The sequence below is a fragment of the Cebus imitator genome, unplaced genomic scaffold, assembly GCF_001604975.1.
Source record: "Cebus imitator isolate Cc_AM_T3 unplaced genomic scaffold, Cebus_imitator-1.0 Scaffold14, whole genome shotgun sequence".
Classification (NCBI taxonomy): Eukaryota; Metazoa; Chordata; class Mammalia; order Primates; family Cebidae; genus Cebus; species Cebus imitator.
Window position 1 is genome coordinate 9,724,841 of NW_016107329.1, and position 13,716 is coordinate 9,738,556.

At 45.1% G+C, this 13,716-nt stretch overlaps 1 long non-coding RNA gene across 1 annotated transcript; it reads left to right on the plus strand.

Annotated features, from left to right (window-relative positions):
* Positions 1 to 1,264: 1,264 nt before the first annotated feature.
* Positions 1,265 to 13,258, plus strand: LOC119467570. Its single transcript, XR_005196103.1, has 3 exons — positions 1,265 to 1,275; positions 12,508 to 12,514; positions 12,892 to 13,258. It is a non-coding gene; the product is annotated as an uncharacterized LOC119467570 (long non-coding RNA).
* Positions 13,259 to 13,716: the final 458 nt, after the last annotated feature.

The window sequence follows — 13,716 nt, forward strand, 5'->3', positions numbered from 1 at the left end:
TTTTTTTTTTTTTTGCCTTTCTTGATAATTTTAAGAAGGTCAGGCCCGTTATTTTACAGATTGCAGAACACTAAAGAAGTGATATTGTGTCCTTCTCAGTGCACCCTATCAGGAGGCACAGAATATCTGTTTGTTCCAATATTGGTGATGTTAGCTTGGTAAGTTGATTAAGGCGGTGTCTGCCAGTGGTGTTTCTCCACTGTAAAGTGACTCTTAAGTTTTAGATGACCTGGCCCTGCATGTGACACTGAGTATGTCACCGTGATGTTGGCAGTTTGAATGCCAGTGAGCCCCTCTCCTGTTGGCCTCTACTCTCTTTATTGGGAATCTCTGAAAGCTCTAAGCAGGGGCAAGATGGGTGGCAGATATTATTAAGGTGGGTGAAAGACAAGGCTATTTTTGAAGTTTCCACTGAATACAACGTCCACAAAGCACTATCTTAGGATGAAATCCCTAGTGCAGGTCAGCCTGCTTTTGATCCCACTTGTGACACAGATAACTCAAAGTAGGACTTGCCAGGCTGTGCCTGTGTGTGTGTATGTGTGTGTATGTGTGTGCATGTGTGTGTATGTGTGTGCATGCGCACACATGCATACATGCTCATGTTTTCCTCCCACATCCCAGCTTGGTTATGATGACTTCACATAGTCTGAGAGGTCAGTGCTGTTGGAGGCAGCAGGGGGCAGGCCTGGACATGCAGTGGCCTTCCTCATTCAGCTTCATACCCTCCATCTTCATGTCTTTTGCTTCCAGTGCCTTTTCCTGCACCCCTGTAGCCCAACTCACTGCAGAGTGGCCTCCTGGGCCTCACTCCAGCTGGGCCCTGCCTCTCCTGGCTCACTGCAGAGTGGCTTCCTGGGCCTCACTCTGGCTGGGCCCTGCCTCTCCTGGCTCACTGCAGAGTGGCCTCCCGGGTCTCATTCCGGCTGGGCCCTGCCTCTCCTGGCTCACTGCAGAGTGGCCTCCCGGGCCTCACTCCGGCTGGGCCCTGCCTCTCCTGGCTCACTGCAGAGTGGCCTCCCGGGCCTCACTCCGGCTGGGCTCTGCCTCTCCTGGCTCACTGCAGAGTGGCCTCCTGGGCCTCACTCCGGCTGGGCCCTGCGTCTCCTGGCCTCTTAACTTGCCTGCATGACTCAAACACCTAGTGATGCTGTCTGCATGGAATCTGTGTTTGGAGGCCAACAGGATAAAATAATGCCCCCTTTTAAATTTTGAGTTTTTAAATTGTGGTAAAATAGATATAACATAAGAATTTGCCATTTTAAACATTTTTAAGTGTGCAGTTCCTTGGCACTAAGCGCCTTCACCTCTTTCACAACCATCACCAGCATCCAGCTCCAGAACTCTTCATCTTCCCAAATGGAAGCTCTCCCTGTCCTCTGTCCCCCAACTCCTGGACCTACCATTCTACTTTCTGTCTCTAGAAATTGGACTATTCTAGGAACCTAATACAAGGGGGATAACAGAATAATTGTTTCTTTGTGTCTGACTTCTTTCACTCAGCATAACATCTTCAAGGCCATCCACGTTGCAGCACGTGTCAGAATTTCATTTCTTTTTAAGGCTGAATTATATTCCACTGTATGTATGTACCACATTTTGTTTATGTGTCATCTGTTGATGAATACCTGGGTTGCTTCCACTTTTGGCTATTGCAAAAAATGCTGCTGTGAACATGAGCATACAGACCTCTGTTCAAGCCTCTGCTTTCTCTTCTTTTGAATACATACCCAGAAGCAAAATCGTTGGATCCTATGGTCATTCCCTTTTTTAGTCTTTTGAGAAACCACTAAACTCTTTTCCATAGCAGCTGCAGTATCTTACATTTCCACCAGCGTGCACAGGGGTTAACATTTCTCCACATCCTCACCAACACTTGATATTTTTTCTTTTTCTTTTTCTGTAGTAGCCATCCCAATGGCTATGAAGTGGTATCTCACTGTGTTTTTTAAATTGCATTGCCATAAAGATTGGTGATGTTAAGCATCTTTCCATGTGTATAACCCCTTTTTAAGAATATAAATTTGGCTGGGCACAGTGGCTCATGCCTGTAATCTCAGCACTTTGGGTGGCTGAGGCGGGTACATCACCTGAGGTCAGGAGTTAGAGACCAGCCTGACCAACATGGTGAAATCCCATCTGTACTAAAAATACCAAAAATTAGCTGGGTGTAGTGGCAGGCGCCTGTAATTCCGGCTACTCGGTAGGCTGAGACAGGAGAACTGCTTGAACCTGGGAGGCAGAGGTTATAGTAAGCAAGGATCACGCCATTTCACTCCAGCCTGGGCAATAAGAGCGAGATTCCATCTCCAAATATATATACATGTATATTTTACGTTTCTTTTGGTGGGTGAGGATGGATATAGCTTTGTTAGTGTCAGTATTTTAAAAGCAGCTATGAAAATGCTCAGCTGTCTGTGGAGGTGACCTGCTGGAGGAGATTTGGAGACTCTTCTGTTCATCTTTTCCCTACTCATTGCTTCCCTTTATTAAATGTAGAGAAAAGTGAAGGCCTTGCTTGCCAAGCACTGCCCATTGGACTTCTGTCCCCATGCCTCCTCCCTGTGCCCCTGAGATCTCCCCTCTGCATTAGTACCTGCCACGGTGCACAGAGGATGCAGCCCTCGACCCTGGCAGCCCTTTGCTGTCATTCACACAGTTGGTGGGGATGGTGGACACTGAGCTGAATCTCCAAGCCCTGTGTGAGGACAGGAGACCAATTCTAAAAGGAGCAAAGGGCTGAGCATCTCTCACTAAAGGGAGTATACAAATTAGAACAAAAATAAGAACCCAAAGACAATACAAAATGTGAAAGAAACTAAATAAAAATGAGTGAAAAATAGAATGTCAGCTGGATGAGGACAAAAATAAAATGACTGGAAAAATATTCCAAGTAAATACTGCTGATCATCGTCAGAAAGCCATTGAATCGGAGATCACTGAGGCAGCATGTGCATTTTAATCTTTTGGAGCTGTAGCCCAGGTGCTGGAGAAGTCTATTCTGGGAGGGAAGACATCACCACAGATGGGGCTGAGCTTCACAGGTCTGTGTGCCGGAGTCACAGGTCTGCTGTGCGGTGCTGGGGCTCAGTCTTTTTGTGTAGATGACATCATTTTTCATTTTTTTTTTTTTAAGATTCTGCCTTCTCACAAACACACACCCTGCCAACAAAATTATTACTCTAAGGGTAAGAATGCTGGGCTGAAGCCACCAGCTCCCACTCATACCAGCATTTACATGTCAGCTTCTTGGGAGAGGCTGTGGAGTTGTGGCGGGGAAGGGCACAGACTTTGCATCCAGAGAAGCATGGGCTGGACATCCAGGTTTCCCATTCCCTATGAATGCAATGTTGTCTGACACATTTAGCCTTGCTAAACATTAGTACTCCAATTCACACACTGAAGAGAATGCCTTATGGAGAGTTGTTAGGATTATATGTGATAAATGATGTAAATCATCTCACTCAGGTCCTGCAACATACTATGGTCCTTGATAAGTTGTAGGTGTTGTTATCATGGTCATAATCTCAGACAGCTGATTAGGAGATTGAAAAGAAGCGACACAGGAGAATGCAAGAACAGTGGGTAATCAAAAATACAAGGCAGAGTGGCCTTGGGATACTGCAACATTAATTTTGGTATGTTTATTTTCAATCTGGGTACTTCATTTACATCATTAATTCCTCATTAATTAGAATAGTTTGGTTGTGCTGGTTGCAGTTATTGTTAATTTTGTTGGCTTTTTAAAGCATACAGTTATGTTACTATCTGCAAATAGTGACATAATTTTCATTTTCTAGAATGGACACTTCTTATTTTAGCTTCAAATAGTATTGCCTTGGATGGAGGAGTGGCCTCCGGGAGCATGATAGTCACCTGGGGAGTTTGCTAAGAAGAGATGCTATTTCTAAAGTGGTTCAATTTGATGCTGTAAAAACTAGGAATAGAAAAAGATGGAAATCTTTTTAATTCCTGTCTTGTTTTATGGATTCTTTTATGCTTTCTATTACTCTGCTTTTAACCCTTTGATTATTTCATCTTCATTCTTTTAGCATGTCTATTTCTACAGTTATTTTTACCTCTAAGTTTTTCTAAACCTCCTCCTGTAAACTGCATTTTTTTCTGGTTAAAAAAAATGAAAGTTTTCTTCTTGATTTCATCTATACCAGATGTCCCTCTTCACTGACTTATCCATCGTATATCTTAGCCTTTGATGATGTAATCTGTGGCTTTGAACTGAGATTATTGTTGTTGCAATTCCGCTAAAACATGCAGGTGGCCCAGTCTCATAGAAGCTTTAGGTCAAAAGAAGATATCACACCAAAGAAGACCCAATTTAAAAATAACCCCATTCTTTGCATATCCATCTCAAACACCACACTGGGGCTCTGGAGATTACAATAAATCTTAAAAACCTCATTTTCTCTCTTGTCTACTTTCTTCTATCCACCAGCTTCTCCAATACTTTCTTTAAATTCTTTAAAAACTTATATTTTCATTCCTAGCCTTTATATCTCTTGTCCTTCTCTGTTTTCCTTTGATTTGGCATTACATATACCATCCGCCACCTCCACCAAAAACCCAGCCTACCAATGCAAGAAGACTCTTGGAAGGGAGAGGGAGGAGGATTAAAACAAATGAGCATGACCAGAATTTCTGTTGTTGGTTTACTCCTTTGTGGAATACATTCTTGTTTTTGTTTTTTTAAAACAGTACACCCTAAGTAAAGTTTCTGTATATTTGAATGCTTGAAAGTGTATCTTTAAGCCTTTACATTCAGTTACAGTTTCAGTAGACATATAAACATAATTTGATAAAAATATTCTGTGGTTGAAGACTTAGACTCCATTATCTTCTAGTACTAGCAACTGAGATGAGAAACTGGCGGCAGCAGGAAATTGTAGAAATTCTGTTCATTTTTTTTCCCTGGACGTTTTTAAGACCTTTTCTTTATCTTTGATATTCTGAGATTTCTCTCATTCTGCTGGTACTTTTTGGCAGAATATTCTGTGGTTCTGAGATATTTTATTGTATTATATCTTGGATTATTTTCTCCCCATGTTGTCTAGTCTTTCTGGGTCTACTTGGAGGATGCAGCTTGGAGGAATCCTTCCTGCTCTACCCTTACTCTTGGACTAGCCAGGTGGCACCCTGGAGAAAAGATGATCAGAGTACTTGGCTTACTCATGTTTCTTCATGCATTGGGAGATGTGTTCTCTTCCTTGGTCTACTTTTCTGTTCCTCCTCCCTTCTCATCACCAGAGTGGCAAAAATCTTAAAAACCTAGAAATCTAGGTTTTCAATTAGGGGCAATTCTAGCAATTGTCCCTCGCCCCAGGGGATGTCTAGCAATATCTAGAGACAGTTTTGATTGTCACACTGTGTGTATGTGTCAGTGGGGGGGGGGGGTTGTGCTACTGACATATAGCCAGAGATGCTGCTAAGATACACAAAATGGCGACCCCAACCAAGAAGTATCTGGTCCCGAATGTTGATGGTGCTGAGGGGGAGAAACCTGCTCTAGAGGATGGAGATTATGGTAAAACCCTGGAGAATGCAGACTAAGAAGCCTGCTGCCTGGCTTTAGTCTAAACCACAGAAGCAAAAGAAAATGTGTATCTCCCACTTAGCCAGCCTGATTTACTGGGGCCAGAGACCTGAAGAGGAACCTCTTCCAGGAGTTCTTGCATCTCCCTTTCCAGAAAACTGCCTGGGCTGAGCAGTTGGGTGGCAATATAGGCATCCTGAATTCCAGAAGTCTCTTTCAGTCTTTAGTTGGGGACAACTGATAAGTGCAATAAATGTTTATGTCTCATCTCTGTGCTCAACTTGTGGATACAGCATTCATTGGAAAGGATGTGGTCTTTGACTGCAGAGTGTGGAGTTGAGTGGGGAAGAGAGGCAGTCATACAGATAAGAATCACTGTATTGTGTGTGGCCATGGGATATTACAGGGGCTCATGAGGGCCTGTGGTGAGGAGACTGAAAGTCATCCAGGGGCGCAGGGAGGGCGCTCTGAAAGAGCGGCGTTTAAGGGGGATCTGGGGAACGGCTCAGCAGAAGGACAGTGTCCAGGCAGAGGGCAGAGCATGTGCAGAGCCTCAAAGACAAGGGAGGCATCAGCGTGATGAGGAATGGAGGAACTGCAGGGTGGCAGGGGCATCGATGTGAAAGGAATGGAGGAACTGCAGCGTGGCTGGGGCATCAGTGTGAAGAGGAATGGAGGAACTGCAGCGTGGCTGGGGCATCAGTGTGAAGAGGAGTGGAGGAACTGCAGCGTGGCTGGGGCATTGACATGAGAAGAAGGGGTGTGTCAAGGGTGGAGACTGGAAGGATGGTGCCCTAGATGGTGGAGGGCTGGTGAGGTCGGCAGGCGTGACAGATAATTCATTGTCCACTGGGCTTGGTTATAGCATCAGATGTCTGGTCATTCATCCGCCTAGGCATGGCTAAAATGGTATTTTTTAGATGAGATGATCATTTAAATCAGTTGACTTAGTGTAAAGGGGATTGCCCTCCATAATGTGGGCCTCATCCAGTCAGGTGAAGGACCAAGAGAAAAGACAGACCTTCCCGGAGGAAGTCAGGCTTCAGCTGCAGGTGGCCTTCGGAGCTGAGCTGTAGCTCTTCCCTGGCCTCTGGCCTGCCTAGCACGTCTTGAACTTGCCAACCTCTACAATCACATGGACCAATCCTTAAAATCTCCATCACAGGAGAGAGATCCAAGATGGCTGATCACTAGCAGCTCGGGATTGCAGCTCCCACTGAAAGAGCAGAGAATGAGAGGACGCCACACTTTCAGATCAATTTTTGTTGCTCACACACCAGGAGATTCCCAGCGGAGGAGCCCCACGTGTCACCAGCGTGACTCTTGAGGCCGGTGAGGCAGTTTTGCTGCTGCCTTGGTGTGGCGGTTCTTGGTGCAGAGTCAGAAAAGCACCGTCAATCTTAAAGCCGCTGTTTTGGCCGGAGCAGTGGTAGTTGCTCAGATTCTAGCACCGGGAATCAACAAGTTGGACGTCCATTCAGAAACCCAACTATAAAGACGGTAATTATAAAGACCACAGATGGATAAATTTATAACGAAGGGAAGAAAACAGCCTAAAAAGGCTGAGAATACCCAAACTCAGAACGCCTCTCCCTCTGCAGCGGATCACAGTTCCTCATCAGCAACGGAACAAGGTCTGATGGAGAAAGACTGTGTTCCATTAGCAGAAGCTGACTTTAAAAAGTGGATGATAAGAAACTTCTGGGAATTAAAAGAACTTGTTCTAACCCAATGCAAAGAAACTAAGAACTTTGAAAAAAGGTTTGATGAAATGTTAACAAGAATATACAATTTAGAGAGGAATGTAAGTGAATTAATGGAGCTGAAAAACACAACACGAGAATTTCGCGAACTATGCACAAGTCTTAACAGCCGAATTGACCAAGTAGAAGAAAAGATATCAGAGATCGAAGACCAACTTCATGAAATAAAACAAAAAGACAAGATTAGAGAAAAAAGGATAAAAAAGAACGAGCAAAGTTTCCAAGAAATATGGGACTATGTGAAAAGACCTAATCTATGCTTGATAGGTGTACCTGAATGTGATGAAGAGAATCAATCCAAGCTGGAAAATACGCTTCAGGATATTATTCAGGAAAACTTTCCCAACCTAGCAAGGCAGGACAAAATTCAACTCCAGGAAATACAGAGAACACCACAAAGATATTCCTCAAGAAGACCAACCTCAAGGCACATAATTGCCAGATTCACCAGGGTTGAAATGAAAGAGAAAATACTGAGGGCAGCCAGAGAGAAAGGTCAGGTCACCCATAAAGGAAAGCCCATCAGACTCACAGCAGATCTCTCAGTAGAAACCCTACAAGCCAGAAGAGAGTGGGGGCCAATATTCAACATCCTAAAGAAAAAAACTTTCAACCCGGAATTTTACATCCAGCCAAACTAAGCTTCACAAGCGAAGGAAAAATAAAATCTTTTGTGAACAAGCAAGCACTCAGAGATTTCATCACCACCAGGCCTGCTTTACAAGAGCTTCTGAAAGAACCACTACAAATAGAAAGGAACAACCAGTATCAGCCTTTCTAAAAATACCAAAAAATAAAGAACATCAACATAATTAAGAACTTGCATCAACTAATGGGCAAAACAGCCAGCTAACATTAAATGACAGTATCAAACACACATATATTGTTATTAATTCTAAATTTAAATCGACTAAATCCCCCAATCCAAAGACACAGACAGGCAAAAAAAAGCCAAGACCATTGATATGCTACATCCAGATCCATTTCACATGCAAGGATACATAAAGACTCAAAACAAAGGGATGGTGAAAAATTTACCAACCAAATGGAGAGCTAAAATAAATAAATAGAAAGCAGGAGTTGCAATTTTTGCTGATAAAATAGATTTCAATGCAACAAAGATCAAAAGAAACAAAGAAAGATATTACATAAAGATAAAAGGATCAATGTAACAAGAAGAGCTAAAGATCCTAAACATACATGCACCCAATACAGAAATACCCAGATATATAAGACTTACAAAGAGACTTGGACCCTTACACAATAATAGCGGGAGACTTTAACATCAATATTAGATAGATCAATGAGACAGAATGTTAGCATCGATATCCAGGACTTGAACTCAGATCTGGAACAAGTAGACTTAATTAACATTCATAGAACTCTCCACTTTAAATACACAAAATATACACTCTTATTAGTACTACATCACACGTATTTACAGGTTTAAATGAAATATTGGTTGGCTACTTGTTAATTATTTTCTTCCCTCATTTTTTTTTTTAATGTCTCTATTATTAAACACAATTACAGGCATACCCAGTTTTAGACTGCATTCTAGCCCGGGCAATAAAGCAACACCCCTGTTCTCTCTCCCTCTTCCTCTTCCTCTTTCTTCCTTTCCTTTATTCTTTTTTATTTTTATTTTTTTTAATTCTTTTTCTTCCTTTCTAAAAAAAAAAAAAAAAAAAAATCTCCCTCACACACACACACACACACACTCTCTCTCTCTCTCTCTCTCTCTCTCTCTATCTCCCCCTTTCTCTCTCTGAAGGGCCCTAATGCATGTAGTTGGTGACCCCCGTGAGAAGGAGGGTTGGCTTCTGAATGGCAGGAGTCAGGGAGTGGAGGGTGATGACCTGACCCTGGAATTTGGAGTGAGGTGAGCAGTCATCCCTCACCTGCTGCAGGGGCTCTGAGGGAGTGAGCAGCAGGGGGAGGCAGATGCCTGGCAGAGAGCCAGCCCAAAGAGCCCAGCAGGAGGAAGGAAGGGGAATGATGGGTGAAGGGAGACACACCTGCTGGAGGTACTCAGGAAGCCAGCTGTGAGGACAGCAGACACTGCCACCGGCATCCTGGGGTCACACGTTTGTCTTCACTGCTCAGGGTTTTGTGTGATGTGGGCAGGAAGCCTCTTTCAGGGAGCAGGTAGGATGTGGTGTCTTGATGTCCTGGGGACCAAAGTGTGGGAGATGAAGCACTGGGGGTCTCACATGGTCTCTTCGGCTCAGAGTGTAACTGACAACTCCATTTGCCTGATGGAGAAATTGAGGCCAGGAGGAATGATGTGGCATGTGTGGGGCCACAGGGCAGCAGCTCCCATGGACACCAGGAGCCCTGATGCCCCAGCTCACACTCTTGGTCACGCAACACTCGGCCTCCCCGTGTGGGATTCTGCCACATCCAGAGGGGAGAGAATGAGAAGCAGCTCAATTTACAGAGAGGACATGGCCGGGACCAGGTGGGCACCAGCCCCACAGCCTGAGCTTGTTTCTGCTGCTTGGAGATGCTGGGGAGTCTCATCACTGCTCATGTCTGATCATGTTCCAGTTTTTATCTCTGAAACCAAACCTTGTGTTGCCTCCTGAGAAATTCTAACTGTGGAAGGATTGATACTAGCCTATGAATTAATGGTGGGAGCAGGGCGGTGACGAGGCTTTCCAGGTGGGTGTGATCACCTGGAATGCCTGGTGCTACCACAGCCTCTTGCGCTTGGGGCAGTGCTCTGCTGGCTGGGGTTGGAGTGACTCGTGGCTGTTCTGATGGCTGGAGGACGCCTCCCTCCCACTCCCCCTTTTCCCCTCAGCACCCTCAGAAGGCACCTTGAGGTATATCTGTCAGGCCAGGCGCCACTCACTGCTGCAGGCCTTGTGCACAGAAGGAGGAGCGCAGTGGAGACTCCTGGGCCCTCCTGGTGTGTGGTTTGTTGTGGGGTTGCCAGTCCAGAATGCATCACAATGGCGTGTTGCCTCTGGGTTGTGGCAAGATGGTTTTTTGCACCGTATTCTGCCCAGTTGAATAATTTCTCTAGAACAGCGAAGTACGCCCTTTACTTATTCCTCTAACACTTAGCATGGTACCTTGGGTTTAACTGACGCTTAAGAAACTTTGAGCAATGGTGATTCATGAGGCTGGCCCACACGCAGGTGGCAGGGACAGGTGTGAGGGGTGTCTTTTGCCCTCCACCCAGGTGGTCCCTCCTTGATAATTATTGGATGTGCTTCTGTCCATCAGGAAGAGCCCCTTGTCCTTGGAACATCCGGTCCTTCCATTGCTCATCAGACATGAGTGGCTCTCGTGGCCTCAGCATGGCTTCCTGAATTCCTGCCACTGGGCGAGTTCAGATGTGCCCCCTCGGCATGCCCGACGCCAGCCTCAGCGCCCTCAGCCACCTCCTTCCTCCCAGCTCGGTGTTCCAGGCTCCTTTTACCTGTGTCCTTGGCCCCTCCCCGCACCCACAGGAAGACCCTCCCCTCTCTCTTCTACATCTCCCAACTTTCACTCTGCTCCTGGCGAAGGATGCACGTCCATGTCGCAGTGTATTTCTCTCCTAGTACTGACATGATCATGCTTTCCTAACCTCCCAGCTAATTAACTCCATGAGCCCAGGAATGTCCTTCTCATCTTGTCTGTTCCATATTCTTGCACATAGCTGATGTTCCTGGCCAGTTGGGTTTGATGGGCTAGTTTGAGAGCAGATATGGCTTCTCAGGACTCCACTCTGGCTACAGCTAGTGCAAATGCCGAGTATGGTCATAGGCCAAGGACGCTGGAAGGCGTTCTTCCTCTGTGGCTCAGTTTGTGGCCTGCATTTGGTGTCTGGCCCTTTAAGAAGAGTAGTTGGGAATCTTTGATGGATCCTGGCTGGACAAAAACCTGGATATTTATGGAATATTTGCATCATTCTAGACAATTTGTTATAGACATGTATCTATTCTATCATCTGTTAAATGAGAAAATGACATTAGCATGTGAGCGAGAGAGGCCTCAGAAGAGATGAATTTAATAGTGAATGAACTCAACCGTGCAGAAACATCTCAGCTCAGGGTGGCTCAGAGGGAAAATCTGTCCTTGTGCCTCAAGCCTTCACTGTCTGTACAGAATTTTTCCATTGCTGAAATATTTTATTCTTGTAAGGTAACTCTTCTACAAAGAAATAACTGCTTTTCAAAATCTCCAATTAAGTTCTTTCTTTCTCATGCGCTGTGTACGGGCGCGCGCGCGCACACACACACACACACACACACACACACACACACACACACAGTAACTGATAGCAAATGCTCAAAAATGGTCCCTTTGTTATTTTTTATTATTACTCGGAAGTGAGAGATGGAGATGGCAGGATACACCCTGCTGTGTGGTTGCTCTGGACGCCGTGGCCAAGTGTTTGCTCAGAATTGGCTGGAGTGGACAGTGGAGTGTGGGAAGCTCTTGTTTGTGAAGGTGTGACTATCCTCACAAACCACACTCAGCCTTTTTATTCTGTGCTAATCTGTGAGTTGGACTGGAAAGATAGGACGGCTCTCCGTGGCCCAGAAGAATTAATTTAATTTCTCTGTGTGTCTACTTAATAGGCGTGGGTAATATCCCGGTCATTTGTCTAGGAAGGACAGAAGCCAGCAAGCTCCTTTTGTACATTCCGCCTGCATCCCTGACGCTAACTAACCCATATGCAAACAGAAAGAACCCTTCCTATTGTTGCCTCAGAAACAACAGAGGTCTCCGCCAGCAGCCAGCCAGCAATAGACCCAGAAGTCACTTGGATTCTGTGTTTTCTGGCACAAAACCCAACGGCACACACTCGGGCTTTGTTCTCTGTGCTTCATTTTCAGAATGTTTTATGTCTCAGTAACAATTGGGCATTCAGCAGCCGTGAGCCATGTTGCCAGTCTGTTACTCCATCTTTGATTTTTAAAATGTGCGGTAGTTTTCCAAAGATCAATATCTGACATTAGTTGCCTTGTGCAGTGGCCAAAAAAATGATAGGGCTGTGACCTTGAAGAATTTTGGACTGGTTTTTCCTGCGGACATGTCTGAGGACAAAATCTGAGAGAGGTAATCTTTCATGTCCAACCATGTGCCCTCCTCCAAATGGCGCTGCCCAGGTTTCATCAATTCAGCGAGTGAATCTTTCCTGAGAAGCTGTGTGCCAGGCACTGCACTGGGTTTGGGAAGCTAAGACTCCGCAGGGAGCAGCAGGGTGAGGTGTAGTTCAAAGCAAGTCCGTCCACATGTGGCACCACAGCAGCCCACTCCCTCCCGTTTTGTCCACTTCTCTTTCTGGGACACTGTTGCAAGTTCCGTGATCTCATAACTGCTGATGCTGCCCTCTGTCCCAGCATGCAGACTGTGGTCAGACTTCACGGGTCACCTCTCAATATTCTATACATGACTGCTGGAGATGCCTCTTCAGAGGCTGGACAACCTACTGCCAGTGTGCTCTCAAGAGGACAGAATCTCGCTGTTGATGGGAGGTTGCATTAGCAGGCCTCTAAGGTCTAATGCTGATACTGTAGGATTATTTTTGAAGCCACAACAGGATAGAAAAATGAGAGACATACCAAGTTCCTATTTCAGGTTCCTATTTTCCCCTTCTTGATTAAGTGTATTGATCACCCTGCAATCAATATTATGTATCTGAGTGTGTGTGTGTGTTATGGGGGAAAGGGGTTCTTTAAAATTTCTGCGGTTTGTGGCTTTTTCTTCCATACATTAGTTCCCACCATCGCATGCCCAGGGACCACTGCCTGGCATCATCGCACGCTGGGATCATTGGGGGAGGGTAGTGAAGCTCACCACTGTCCTTTGTTTTGGAGATTCTTATTTTTGCATAAGTAGTCCATCCTATACAGATAGCTGACTACCTGTATTTCCCTTTCCTCTATGGCTGCAGGTGTGAATAAGCTGCATCTCCCCATTGGTAAACAGTAATAAACAAAATTTTTAAAAATGGCAAAAAAAAAAAAAAAAGCCTAGCATTGTTCCTAGAGCATACCAAACACTCCCTAGAGTGGTACTGTTATCATCATAATTATTGCACACAAAATACTTCAGTGATTTCTCTCTTCCCTCTCATTGTCATAGAGTCTGTTCTCTGATTTCCAACCTCCTACTTATGAATTTCAAAAGAAAAGGGGTCTTCTCTTAGCTGGCATCTCCCACAGTGTATTAGGCAAAATTGGCAGTTAAATATTCATTGAACACAGCCCTTATGCACCACACATATCTAGAAGGTAATTTTTAGGGACCTGTGTTGTGCCATACACTGTAGAGACCTGAGAGGCCTGAGGAAGAAGGCACTGCTTCTGGGAGCACATCATGCAAGCTTGCGTTCGTGGACCCGCTTTGCTTTGCCAGGCCCCTTCTAAGGCCTTTCATTAAAACCACTTTTGTGCCAGGACA